The sequence below is a fragment of the Bubalus kerabau genome, chromosome 14 (assembly GCF_029407905.1).
Source record: "Bubalus kerabau isolate K-KA32 ecotype Philippines breed swamp buffalo chromosome 14, PCC_UOA_SB_1v2, whole genome shotgun sequence".
NCBI classification, from domain to species: domain Eukaryota; kingdom Metazoa; phylum Chordata; class Mammalia; order Artiodactyla; family Bovidae; genus Bubalus; species Bubalus kerabau.
In genome coordinates, this window is record NC_073637.1 from 36,427,099 (window position 1) to 36,440,770 (window position 13,672).

Below are 13,672 nucleotides of genomic sequence, written 5' to 3' on the forward strand. Positions count from 1 at the left end.
GCCAATGCAGGGGACAACGGTTCCATCCCTGGTCTAGGAAGATCCCACATGCCGCGGAGCAACTAAGCCCACAACTACCGAGCCCGCACTCTGGAGTTGGTGCTCCACATCAAGAGCAGCCACTGACCTGAGAAGCCAGAGCACAGCAACTAGAGAGTAGTCCCGCCTTTCCCCAACTAGAAAAGCCCGCACTCAGCAACAAAGACCCAGCACAGCCAAAAAATAGAGTAAATAAATTTTTTTAAATAGTGAGACTAGTAAGCAGAGTCCCACAATTGTTTCCAGTCCCCTCACCTTGCTTGGATATAGCTCTGGAGAAGGCAGGGAGCTGGGGGTTGCCAGGCCAGCATGATGGAGGGGCAGGGGGAAAGGGATTGCAGATAAGGCCAGGCTGCGAGGAGGTAGCTGTACTCTTTCCACCCTCCACCCTCCACTCCATCCTTTTTTGCTGTGAAAGGCAAACCTCTCCAGACCGCCTCACCGAGACTCCCTGGTGCTCTGACTTCTAGTTGACTTCAGCCAGTGGAAGGCCCTGGCCCAAAACCAGAAGGGAGTTGGGGGTTTATTCTCCCTCAGATCCCTCTTTGTGTTGTGGTGGTTCTCGCTGGGAACATGTTCTCCTGAGGCCACAGGCCCCGTCAGCCTCTCTCTCACATTCTAGCTCTCGCTGGGCTCAGAACCTCCTCTCTGCTGCCTCTTTAGGTTGTTCCTAGTGCCCAGGAGCCACCCTGTCTCCGGTTGGTTTCCTCAGTCAGCCTGCTCCTCTGTCCATAGGCCTTTCATGACACTCCCTCCATCTTGGCCTCTCCTGAGTGAACCATCTATGCCTTGCCGGTTCCATATTCCCAGATACAGTGCTGGGGTCTCAGACTTGGGAATGCCCGTGGGGTGGAAGATAATTGGAGCGGGGCTAGTTGGCTGAGCAGGACATGGTCACAGAGTGGGTTGCTGGGAATGATGAATCCAGAGGGCCTGTGGTCATTGGCAATGAGACAGGAAAGGCATGATGAAGGACACGGGTGGCCGGAGGGGATGGAGGGGCGCACGTTAGAAGCGATGAGTGAGGCAGTGGGAGGGGAGGGTGCCCTCCATACACTTCATGAATGTTCTGTCACCAAGAGGGAGTTGAGGAGCAGAACAGAAGGGAGCCAGTGAAGGAGCCAGGTGCTGACGTCTGGCATGAATGAAGAGGATGAAGAGGAGTTGGGAGCTTGGTGAGTGGGTGATGGTGGTGGGGTGGAGGACAGTGGGTGGTATAGTTGGAGGGCATGGGCTTCCAGAGAGGTGGGGGTTTTGAGATGACAGAGAGCTGTCTGTGAGCAGTAGCGAGGGCCACGGGAACACCCACTCCTCCCCTCGGCTCTGTGGCGGGCAAGGTGTGGGAGGGAGAGCAGGTTTGTTTCCAGTTAAGCTGCACCAGGTTTCCATGCAAGAGGGTGAAGAAAATATGCAAAAGAGGGTGGGGAGTTGTAAAGGATCTGGCACAGTTGGGGTGCCAGGGGATGCAGTGGAAGGGTGAAGAGTGGGGAGGTTAGCATAAGTCAAATAAGGGGAGGAAAAGCCACGTGGGGGAGGATGTGCTGGTGGTGGTTGATGCTGGAGACTTGCCTCAAGGGGACTCAGGTGGAGAGCATCCTGCTGCATGGGCGATTACCCAGGTGGCCATTTAGGGGAGAATGGGGAATCAGCTCTAATTTTAGCTTCCTTTTTAGGGTTGGCTGCTTCAGAGGCTTACTGGGGGGAGGGGGGACTGCCCTGAAATCCTCTGAAGGTGGGACATGGTGGCGGGGAAAGTGGTCTTGTGAGGCCCTTAGGGCTCTAGAGACCTCTCTTAAGCAGACTGACTGCTCAGGCGTGTCCACCTCTGGCAGCCGTCATGGTTCCAGCATGGTGCTGGCTCCTATGTGTACAGGTGTTATGTTCTGGGTAAGTGATGTTTTGGCAAGTGTCACTTGGACCCCAGGATATTTTTAATAATTTAAAAAAGAATAAAGAGAAAATTGTTTGAGTCTGTCCAGGAAAAACTGTGGCATGGGGTTGCTGTAATTATGAGGAATATAGAAGAAACGGAAGGATGATCTTTGCCCTCCAAAGAGTTATTTCTAGTTGGTTGTACAAGACACATATTAAAAAGGGGGAAAAAAAAAACAGTTCTGAGATGATGTGAAAGTAAGTACAACAAGCATATGTCTAATAAAAGGAAGAACTAAAATGTAACTGTTGGGTTTTGCCATCTCCTAGGGGACAGAAGGATGGAAAATGAGAAACTAATATTTGTTGCATGACTACTATGCTCCAGGTTACATCATTTAGTTTTCATAGAAACCCTATGAAATAGTTGTTAAAATTTTTAAATGGGGAAACTGAGGCTCAGAGAGGTTAAGTAATTTGCCCAAAGTCCCAGTGCTGGCAACCTGTTTGTCTGACAGATCCATTCTTACTTCAATATAAACAGTCCAGGAGTTTTACTTACCAGGATGACCTTGAACTTTCAGAAAGTGATGATCCAGTGATAATCCACTGAAGAAACTGGTTCTGATGGAAACACAGAGCTCAATAATAATAATAATTAAAAAAGCAGGTCATATCATTTATCTGTTTACATGCTATTGTCAAATCATTTACAGTAAGTTTTAAGGATATAAAATTGCACTCATACTGTGAGGAAGAAATTGTATTTCTATGAGGAAGCAAAATCACTGCTTTATTAGTTGGAAATGATATAATTTTCTTGAGCATAAATGTTACTGCTATTGAAACTACAGACCACATTTATAATATGCTGTTTTTACTCTTAGAAAAGATTGGCAGGGAGAGCTGACTGGTAATGAAAAGACTTTGACCCACTCATACCACTCTTGGGTCCTGCTAAGGGTAGAACTGTGACCTTCTGACCTCTAGAAGCTTAAGGAACTCTAGATGGAGCATCTGCTGCTGCTGCTGCTGCTAAGTCGCTTCATTCATGTCCGACTCTGTGTGACCCCATAGACGGCAGCCCACCAGGCTCCCCCGTCCCTGGGATTCTCCAGGCAAGAACACTGGAGTGGGTTGCCATTTCCTTCTCCAATGCATGAAAGTGAAAAGTGAAAGTGAAGTCGCTCAGTCGTGTCCTACTCTTAGCAACCCCATGGACTGCAGCCTACCAGGCTCCTCCGTCCATGGGATTTTCCAGGCAAGAGTACTGGAGTCGAGTGCCATTGCCTTCTATCCCTCTTTAAATGATACCTTACTTCACTTTACGTAGTTTCACTTAATTTAGCACACCAAGGGCCCAAGTTAATGCTTCTCTGATAGACTAGAGATCGGTTTCATAAAGTGGTGAACACAAAGTGCAGAAGTAGAAACAGGAAGCTCAAATGGTTTCAAGAAGTTTAGCTTTGAAGGGGAGGAGAAAGCGGGGTAGGTCACTAAAGAATAGGGGGTTAAGGTAGGTTTTGTGTTTGCTTGTGAAGGATGTGACAGTTCAGCATGTTTAGATAATGAGAGAAGGGGAAAGAGGAAGAGGTTGAAGACATTGGGAAAGTGGGGAGAGGTGGGAATATTGATAGGCTGAGGTCTTGAAGGTCTGGGTCCTCCAGAACATAGGTAGAGGGTTAACTTTCTATAGGAGGGGACATCTCTTTTCACACTGAAGTGGAGGGAGAAGGAGAGGTCAGTAGACACAAGGCAGTCATGGAGCTGAGTGGAGGTTCTCCTCCCGGTGGTGAGATCAGGGCGGGCAGTGCCAGGAAGACTGTGAGCCACAATCCTATTTTGAAGGAATGAGTGGGGAATAACAGCCATAGTGTGGAAGTAAAGATGGTGGCAGGAGCAGGGTGGCCCTGGAGGGGTTGGGACGGGAGACTGTCAGCCCCACTAACAGGGCTTGGTGATTTGTTTCACCAGCAAGAGAGTCTCAGGGGCTTCTCACTTGATAGAAGAATCCCATGAGACCTGAGAGACATGGGTTCAATCCCTGTGTCAGGAAGATCCCCTGGAGGAAGGAAATGGCAACCTGCTCCATATTCTTGCTTGAAGAATTGCATGGACAGAGGAACCTGGCAGTCTACAATACAGTCCATGGGGTTGGAAAGGGTCGGACTGGACTAAGCATGCAGACACACTACTGTACTATGCAAAAGGGTTTTAGTTCTCGTGAACAGACAGGAAAATAGTGGTTGGTAAGTGGTTCCTGGAAGATTGGTACATGAGGTCACAGCAAAATACTGGGGGCATGTTTCATGAAGTAACTGGAGACTTACCTGCCAGGTAACTCCTCTGACAGGAAGGCCACTCAGTCATTCATGTTCACCTGAGGAGTGTGAAATAATGAGTGCATTGTTCTGTGCCAAAAGCTTTACTCAACTGTTTCTAAAATTAGAAGGTCTTATGCCTCAGGGAATTCATGACTGGTGGAGCTGACATGATGTCTTGTAGCCATCAGAAAAATGGTCTATGGCTCGGTGCCCAGTAGAGCCAAGGTCTTGGGGTGGTGGCCAAAGATGATTTGGAGCCATTTCCCTGTTTGCATCAGCCCTTGTGCTCAAAGGCAAAGCTTCCAGCACAAGTGAAAACAATTAAAATGTGTATAATTCTTTGCAGTCCCCCAAGCACTGTTGATATACATTATTAATTTTAATCTTCATATCAACCAGGAACATAATGTTTTCCCTATTTCAAATAAGGAAGCTTCTGCTCAGTAAAATAACATAAGACTTTACAACTACTACATTTTAATTCCCAAGATGAAGAATGTGCATTTTATCTTGTAAAGTTATGGTAAGATTTTACTAAAGAGCAAATACGGTGCTTTGTGGAGCTTAATTGGTGTGAGTCCAAGTGAAATCATTAGGGAATATGTGAGTGTGTTCTGTTAACAAAATAAATAGCAACTAACATTTATGGGGTGCCAAGCACTGCGCTAAACACAATGAACATTTAATACTCACAACTCCTTGTTGCGTCGTTAGGTACCACTGTCAATCTTTATAGATGAGGAACTGATTGGACAAATAATATTCCTAAACCATTACAATCACCACCGCTACCGTGAAGAATGGAAACAGGAATAGGCCACGTTCAGGGAAATCAATCAGTAGCAGTTTGCTTTAACTCAGGAAATGAGCACTAGGCCAGGGAAGGAAAGAGATAGGGGTACATCCCTGAGACCAAGTAAGAGAAATGACAGGCTGTATTCACACCTGTGAAGCAGGCCCCTTAAATTTCCTAGGCAGTTTATCACTCTGGGGCATCTGTCACATCCACCAGCATTTTCTTTGGTCTTCAGATGGTAGCTACCTCCTCAAACGATAATGTAAATATTCCCTTGCTAAGTGGTGTAGGGATTAAAAGAAATATGAGCAATCAGGGACAAATTCGGCTGAGGACATGAGAGAGTGGTAATGCTATTTAACCCAGATGGTGATTTGGGAAGGGGAGGTGATCAGGAATATGAGATTGTGGAGTAAGCAGAAGAGTTCCAGTATTAGATAGATGGAATTTCTTCACACTGAAGTCTGGACTTGGTCAGACAGCCGCATGAACAGTTCCTGCTGATAGCAAAAGATTCAAGCTCTAGCATATATTTGGTGGTGATGGTTAACACAACTAAATGGATTAGCTCTTTGAAGTGGTGAAGAAAAGAAAGAGGAACAACAAACTGAGTCTTGGGAGTGCCTGTAGTGAAGAGGCCGAAGCGGGGCAATCAGGATCTTAATTATATATCAGCATTTAATCACAATGGTTTTCAGAGTACTTTTCTAACAGTAATTTCCCTGAAGTCTCCACTCTGGATGATGAAACTTTTAAGAACTCACAACAATCTCTTAGTCCTTCATCCTAACAAGTGATTTATTTTAGGCTTAAATGCTATTGCAGGGAATGTGCTGGTCCAAGGAATAGAATTATTATAAAATATTTCCTCTGAAGTTGAAATTCATTAAAAAATACTAAATGAGACAATTAATAAAACAGGGGAAGAAAAGGACAATGATTATATTAAAAAACCGAATTCCAAGAAAAACTGCTTTAAAACTAGCTTCCAAGAAGGCAAAGTGTGAATATGGTGAATTAAGTAAGATATTTGTCCCATGCAGAGTGTATGAAGCATGGATAATTATTAATATCCTATGGATCCTCCCAAATCTGGAGACTCTGGTGGGTCTGGGAAGCTATGTATGTTTTCAAAGTTCCCTCTCATTTAGTCTCACTTTCTTGCAACCAGTGAAGTTGCTTAGTCGTGTCCGACTCTGCGATCACATGGAGCCTACCAGGCTCCTCCATCCATGGAATTTTCCAGGCAAGAGTCCTGGAGTGGATTGCCATTTCCTTCTCCAGGGGATCTTCCCAATCCAGGGATCGAACCCAGGTCTCCAGCATTGCAGGCAGATGCTTTACTGTCTGAGCTACCGGGGAAGCCCAAAGTTCCCTAGGTGATTCTAATAATCAGTCAAATTTGACAAGTCTTAGACTAATAAAGGGCTTCCCTGGTGGCTCAGATGGTAAAGAATCTGCCAGCTATGCAGGAGACCTGGGTTCTGTCCCTGGGTCAGGAAGATCCCCCAGAGAAGGGAATGGCTACCCACTCCCGTATTCTTGCCTGGAGAATTCCATGGAAAGAGGAGTCTGGCAGGCTATGGTCCATGGGTCCCAAAAAGTTGGACACAACTGAGCGACTAAGCACACATAGACAGGCTAATAAAGGAAACAGACCAGTTCATATGAGAAAAACTTTTTCTCTAGCTCTAAAATCTGAAAGAGATTTCATTCTGTGAACACTGAAGAACACTGAATAATAAAATACACAATGTCCTCAATAGCATAAAAAAAAAAAAAAAAAACAGGCAGAGATTTTATATGTGTGGATCTTACACTGACTTTGAGAAATAAAACCCCAAGACATAAAACTAAATTCTGCTCATGTGAGTAAAGAACCATATGGGTCAATGGGAAAAATTATATTCCTTGGTTCTTTTCAGGAATTCTGATTCAATAAATCTGGTTTAGGGACCAGAAATTTGCTTATTTGTAAAAAGTTGTTGTTCAGTCCCTAAGTTGTGTCTAACTCTTTGCGACCCCATGGACTGCAGCACACCAGGCTTCCCTGCGCTTCACTATCTCCTGGAGTTTGCTCAAACTCATGTCCATTGAGTCAATGATGCCATCCAACCATCTCATCCTCTGTTGCCCCTTTGTCCTCCTGTAGTACCCCAGTTGATAGTGATGAAAGTGGTTCAAGACCATATTTTTGCACTAAGAGAATGGATGGTTAAAAATATTCCTTAAAGTTTTGGGTTTACATATAAAATCTTGAGATATGCCATTTGTGATTGATATGTTCACCATTTTTGAAAACTGAAGCAGGAGAAAGCAGCAGGATTAATCTATTTCCACAAAGTAGGCTGGGAATAATTCTGTGGTATAAAAGCAGAGAGCTTCTTTCAGTGAAAAATTTTCTTCAACCCTTGGGAAAATTGTAAAAGCATGGGCTGCATCATATGCCATTAGAATAGATGTCAGTCTCACTGAAAGGAAGAAGTGGATAATAGGATTAACATTCTATTATCACAGGTGATGATTTAGCAGTCTCAACCTCCCATTTCCTCCCTTCCATTATCTATAAGGCAATTTTAATCAATGTTTACATTATTGCCTATGTAAAATTGAAGAGTCAGATAGTGTGTGGTACTTATTTCCTTCCTAGCATCACTTTTGTTTTCTGGAATCAATAATTGTCTCATTTCCGCCCCACCCCCACCCCCAGTATAGTTTTCTAATAACTGATTGTGGCTTCAGTTGCTCAGCTAGACCTGTCGTCTGATTGCCAGCAGTTCTTTTTTCCCCAAAGCCCCAAGCATCCCAGGTAACATTTCATTTTCCATACCACCCGCCCCCCATCTCTCTCTGAAGCCTTCATTTCCTCTTGCTCCAATCTACAGGGTGTGGGGACACTTTTGTCTTAGAACTCATTTTTGTGTGTGTGTGGTGGGGGGCCCACAGCACTGCTTGTGGGATCTTAGTTCCTAGACCAGGGATCGAACCCAGAGCTCTTGGCAGTGAGAGAGCAGAGTCCTAACCGCTGGATCTCCAGGGAATTCCCTTAGAACTCACTTTTGAAATTTCTCTGTGTGGGATTTGCTATTTCAACCATGGGCTTTCCTTTCCCTTGTTTTTCTGAAGTGCATTATCCAGCAATTCCCCAAAGAGAGGTGCATGGCAGACATTCTTCTTGAGTCCTTACCTGTGCACATGATTGATGGTTGGTTAAAAACTTCTAGGACACAAAAAATTTCTCCCTCAGGTATATGAAGGTATCATGTCCTAAAACCCACTGTTACATTGAAGAAGACTGTGCCATTTAGATTCATGCTCCCTTCTAAGTGAGTCTAACCCCCTAATCCTACCGACACACCCACAGCCTGAAGATTTGAAGGGCTTCTCCTTGTTTTCATTCCTATACCCAGACCCTCAGCTACCCATACGTTCTCTCGGAAGGTAACCACTGTTACTGTTTTTTAAAATTTGGGGGTATTTTCCAAGAGACACTGCCTGCGTACACAAGTAAATACACTTATATAGGCCCCTCCTTCACTTTCCACTTCAATTTTATTTTTAAAATTTTTTGGAGTATAGTTGCTTTACCATGCTGTTTCTGCCATACAGCAAAGTGCATCAGACACAGGTATACATATATCTCCTCTTTTTTGGATATCCTTCTCATTTAGGTTACCACAGAGCATTGAGTAGAGTTGCCTGTGCTACCGAGTAGGTTCTCATTGGTTATCTATTTTAAACACAGTATCAATAGTATATATACATCAATCCCAATTTCCCTATCTCTCCCTCCACTCCTTTCCCCCTTGGTATCCGTACCTTTGTTCTTTACAACTGTGTCTTTACTTCTGCTTTGCAAATAAGATCAAGTATACTATTTTCCTAGACTCCACATACATGCAATACAGTGAACAAATACAATATTTGTTTTTCTGACTTACTTCACTCTGTGACAATCTTTAGGTTTATCCATGAGTATGTTACTGGGATTGCATTCTCTGCTTTAATTTCCAGATGTTTCAAAAGGCCCAGCATCAATGTGGCTGGAACCGACTTTCACAATCAATATTTCAAATATTGAACTTTTTTTTCTCCTAACAAACCCAAGTATTTTAAGCTCCCTGCAAAATGGGAAAGACAGATGAATTTTCCTGTACCAATAATGCCTGGAAACTGGTAGCAAGATGTAGGGGGATGCACTGTGCTGGTGAGTGAGAAAGACTGTCAAGGAAGCAGGTGCAGAAGCCCAGCACTTGTAGAGTTAAGAGAAACCCGCACTTTTATCTTTTCTCATTTTCTCCAAGATTCTAGCCTCACTGCTACTAGTCAGCTTTACTTTTTAATTTTTATATTGGGGTATAGTTCAATGTTGTGTTAGTTTCCAATGTACAGCAACGTGATTCAGTCATATATATACCCTTTTTCAAATGAGTGTCCCATATAGGTTATTAAGTTTACTTTTTCTTGAAGTGACAACCTGGATGTATGAAAATACTCACAAAAAACTTACAAATAATCAAAAGATACAAATACCCAGAAGCAGTCAGGAAAGATTCGGGTTTCAGAGAATTGGCCCAGTCATTCCATCAGCTACTGCAGAGCTATAATTTATTTATTATCTATTGATATTTTATACACACTGAACAGAAGGAAATGCTATTCAGGAAGGAATTGATACTGGTCAAGACTCCTTCTCTGACCCTTTTCTCCATCTGAGGACAGCCCTTGTCCTCTCTGGCCACAGGGGTGGCATGTGACCAGAGCCGGGCCAAAAACAGAACTTCACGCTTCCTTGACCGCGGGGACTGGCCCAACAAATGGGTAATGAGCCAGTGCAAGTCACGGAGTCCTTCCCCTAGGAGTTTCCAAACTGAAGCCGGAAGAACCAGCTTTCCCGGCTGGTGAAGAGCTCACAGCTGCCCATAATCATGTCCTGCACCATGTGAAGAAGCCAGTCTGTCATGGAGGCTTGGACTCAAAACAAGAAAAGACCAGAGAGGTGTCTGAGGTTGAGTTGATAGGATCCAATTCTTTACTCCTGTTCACAAGCCTGACTTCACCTTCATCCATCTCAGGTTGGTTACATTTGCCAACCAACTTCCTTTTTTGCTTACACTAGTTTTGTCACCTGCAATAGAATATATCTTATCTATTTAGCCCCAGCTCTGGACTTCCCTGGTGGCTCAGACAGTAAAGCGTCTGTCTACGATGTGGGAGACCCAGGTTCGATCCCTGGGTTAGGAAGATCCCTTGGAGAAGGAACTGGCAATCCACTCCAGTACTATTGCCTGGAAAATCCCATGGACAGAGGAGGAGCCTGGTAGGCTACAGTCCATGGGGTCGCTAAGAGTCGGACACGACTGAGCGACTTCACGATCATGATCTATATACCTAAGTGCTTACCCAGAATCTCCCTCTGGATGTCCCTTGGTACTTCAGACTCACATCTACAGTACAATGCATCGTTCCTCCCATCCTCCCTCTACCTACTCCATTTCCTGTATTCTATCTTCCTGGTTATCAACTTAGCCACTGGCCAGCTGCCCAGGCCAGAAACCTCCAGCCCCACTGGGTTTCTTCCTTTCCACCTGATCCCCATCCCTCAGGACCTAATGGGTCTCTAAGTTCTTTTCCTCTTTACAAATATTTCTTGTATCTGTTCCTCTGTCTTCTACTACATTTGAGACTCCTGTGGCCTATTTTCTCCTTTCCCTGTGGTGCTGAAAAGGCCATCTCAGAAGGCTTACTCGGTGTATTGTGTCTGACGAATGGAGTATGCTTCTAATAAAATTTCCTGGGACCTTTCTAGTCCCAGGTGATTGGTCTAGAGAATTTTACCCTAAAGTCTGGTCGATAACATATAAGGATGGCAGGAGAGCTTTCAAGAGAGATATGGAAGATTAATTACAACAATCAGGTCCTCTTCTATGAGGTGATCTGAATCTGAGACACCTAGAGGGCTACTCAGGGGCTCCAAACAAAAGCTGAACATTTACAGAGAAAGGACAGCGGTGATGAGAAGAAGAATGTAGAGACTCTTGAGAAACTAGGAAATGGGTAAGCAGAAGGTATGAGTAATCCACAACCTATGGGTGTACTCAATAGAGGGTAAAGTAATTGACTGGAGTGATAGAAACAAGAAAAGCAAAATTACCATCATGGTTGGGGGCAAACTCTCTAGTAAGGAAGCAACAAAATTATACTAGTCCTGGCCCCGACCACCACCTGCTTTTCAATTGCTCATTGTGTATACTCCAGCCTGTGTGGCTGGAGGACAGCACATTGGTTCCAATGAGTTTGTGTTCCCATGAGATGCTTTTTATCCTTATGACCTCAACCCACAACACTATACAGTGTAGTGTAGTCATATAAATTAATTCCCCAGCCACGTGATGTTTTGCTCTGTTAATGTGCCTACATTATTTCCTCCAACTAGAACAATCTTCTCATGTCCCAAAGTGTTAGTTGCTCAGTCATGTCTGACTCTATGGGACCCCTGGACTGTAGCTTCACCAGGCTCCTCTGTCCATGGGATTCTCCAGGCAAGAATACTGGAGTGGACAGCCATTTCCTTCTCCATGGGATCTTCCTGACCCAGGGATTGAACCTGGGTCTCCTGCACTGCAGGCAGACGCTACCATCTGAGCCACCATGGAAGCCCTCTCATGTACAAAATACCCCTAAATTTGTCACATGGCTGCACTGCTGCTTACTTTTCAAGACTGGGCGTAGGCTCCTCTAAGCAGTTTTCCTGGAGAAGGCAACGGCACCCCACTCCAGTACTCTTGCCTGGAAAATCCCATGGACGGAGGAGCCGGGTAGGCTGCAGTCCATGGGGTCGCTAAGAGTCGGGTACGACTGAGCGACTTCACTTTCACTTTTCCCTTTCATGCATTGGAGAAGGCAATGGCAACCCACTCCAGTGTGGCAACACACTCTTCCTTTACTCCAAACAGACTTACTGCTACTGCTATATTGTAACCGTGTGTCTCCACAAGCAGATGAGCTTCTGATGAGAGTGGGATGCTGCTCTGTTTCTCTTTGTATCCCTACTGCTGGCCCAGGATCCACACAAAGCAGATACTTAGTGGATGGTATTGTTTTTGTTAGAGGTACATATATACAATGGAATATTACTTGGCCATAAAAAGGAACAAAATTGGGCCATTTGTAAAGATGTGAATGGACCTAGAGGCTGTCACAGAGTGAATTAGGTCAGAAAGAGAAAAACAAATAATGTATATTAATGCATATATGTGGAATGTAGAAAAATGGTACAGATGAACCTATTTGCAGGGCAGGAACAGAGATGCAGATATAATGGATGAATAGACATAGGGGTGTAAGGAGAGGGTGGGGTAAATTGGGAGGGTAGCACTGACATATATACACTACCATGTGTAAAACAGCTACTGGGAAACTGCTATATAGCACAGGGAGCTCAGCTCTGCAGGAAAAAATATAAAAGAAAAAGAGAGACAAAAGAGGTAGGGATAGAGATCCATCCCGGGAATGGAGGCTTAAAAAAGAGAGGTTTGCAAACACCGGGAAACTCTCTCACTGGCAAGTCTGTGGCAAGCCTTGGAACCTCAGAAGGCAACGTAACTGTGAGGAAAAATAAATAAATAATTAAAACCCACAGATTACGTGCCCAACGGTAACTCCCATAGGAGAGGCAGTGCAGACACCTATATCCGCTACTAGCAAGCGGGGCCTGGGCAGGGAGGCACTGGCTGCATTGCTTAGAGTAAGGACTGGGCCTGAATGCCCCGAGGACAATCTGAGGGAACTAACTTGAGATAGCAAACCAGACTGTGGGATAGCTATCCTGTGAAAAGCCCTAATCTAAGACACCGCCAGGCCCGCTCACAGAACAAAGGACTGATCAGAGCTAGCTGGCTGCGGACTGGCCCATCCCCCACTGGAGACAGGCAGAGGAGGGCAGCCAGAGCCAGAAGGGGGCAATCGTGGCCCCAGAGAGGCATCATCAACCAAATTGCAAGGGGGCTTCGTTGCTAACCAAGACTTCTTGGGATTCTGGACGGTCAACATCCGCTGGGAGGGTTGCAGCCAGAAATCAGCTCCCCAGGAGACACAAGGCACACCTGAGAAGATGCGCTCATTGTACACCCAGAAAACCAAGCAGCAGGGACGGGGGAGGCGATAAGTCGCAGCCTTCAACTGGGGGTGACCGCGCTCACCAAGCACTTGGTCACCTGAGCTGCTGGACCTGGGAAGGGCACAAAACGCAGGCCCAACAGAGTCTGCGCCTTTGTGGAGTACCCGAGTACCTGAACCTGAGCGACTTAGACCTGGGAAGTGCATACAACCCAGGGCCGGCCTGAGACAGTTCCCAGCAGAGCAACCTAGAGCCTAAGCAGTGTAGACAGGGAAAGCACACACGCTGTGAGTGGGGGCAAACCGTGTGGCTGAGACACTGCGAGCACATGCCAGTGATTTGTTTGCAGCATCCCTCCCTCCCCACAGCACGACTGAACAAGGGAGCCTAAAAAAGTGATTACCACTGCCCCCTTGTGTCAGGGTGGAAATTAGACACTGAAGAGACCAGCAAACAGAAGAAGCTAAAACAGAGGGAACCACCTTTGAAGTGACAGGTGCAATAGATTAAAACCCTGTAGTT

The 13,672-nt window shown here is 45.3% G+C and overlaps 1 long non-coding RNA gene across 1 annotated transcript in view; it reads left to right on the forward strand.

Moving 5' to 3' along the window:
* The first annotated feature begins 408 nt into the window (after positions 1 to 408).
* Positions 409 to 13,672, forward strand: part of LOC129626780 (uncharacterized) — a 46,251-nt gene continuing 32,987 nt past the window's right edge. Inside the window, exon 1 of the long non-coding RNA XR_008702199.1 lies at positions 409 to 1,214. This is a non-coding gene — a long non-coding RNA (uncharacterized LOC129626780). The remainder of the gene's footprint in view (positions 1,215 to 13,672) is intronic.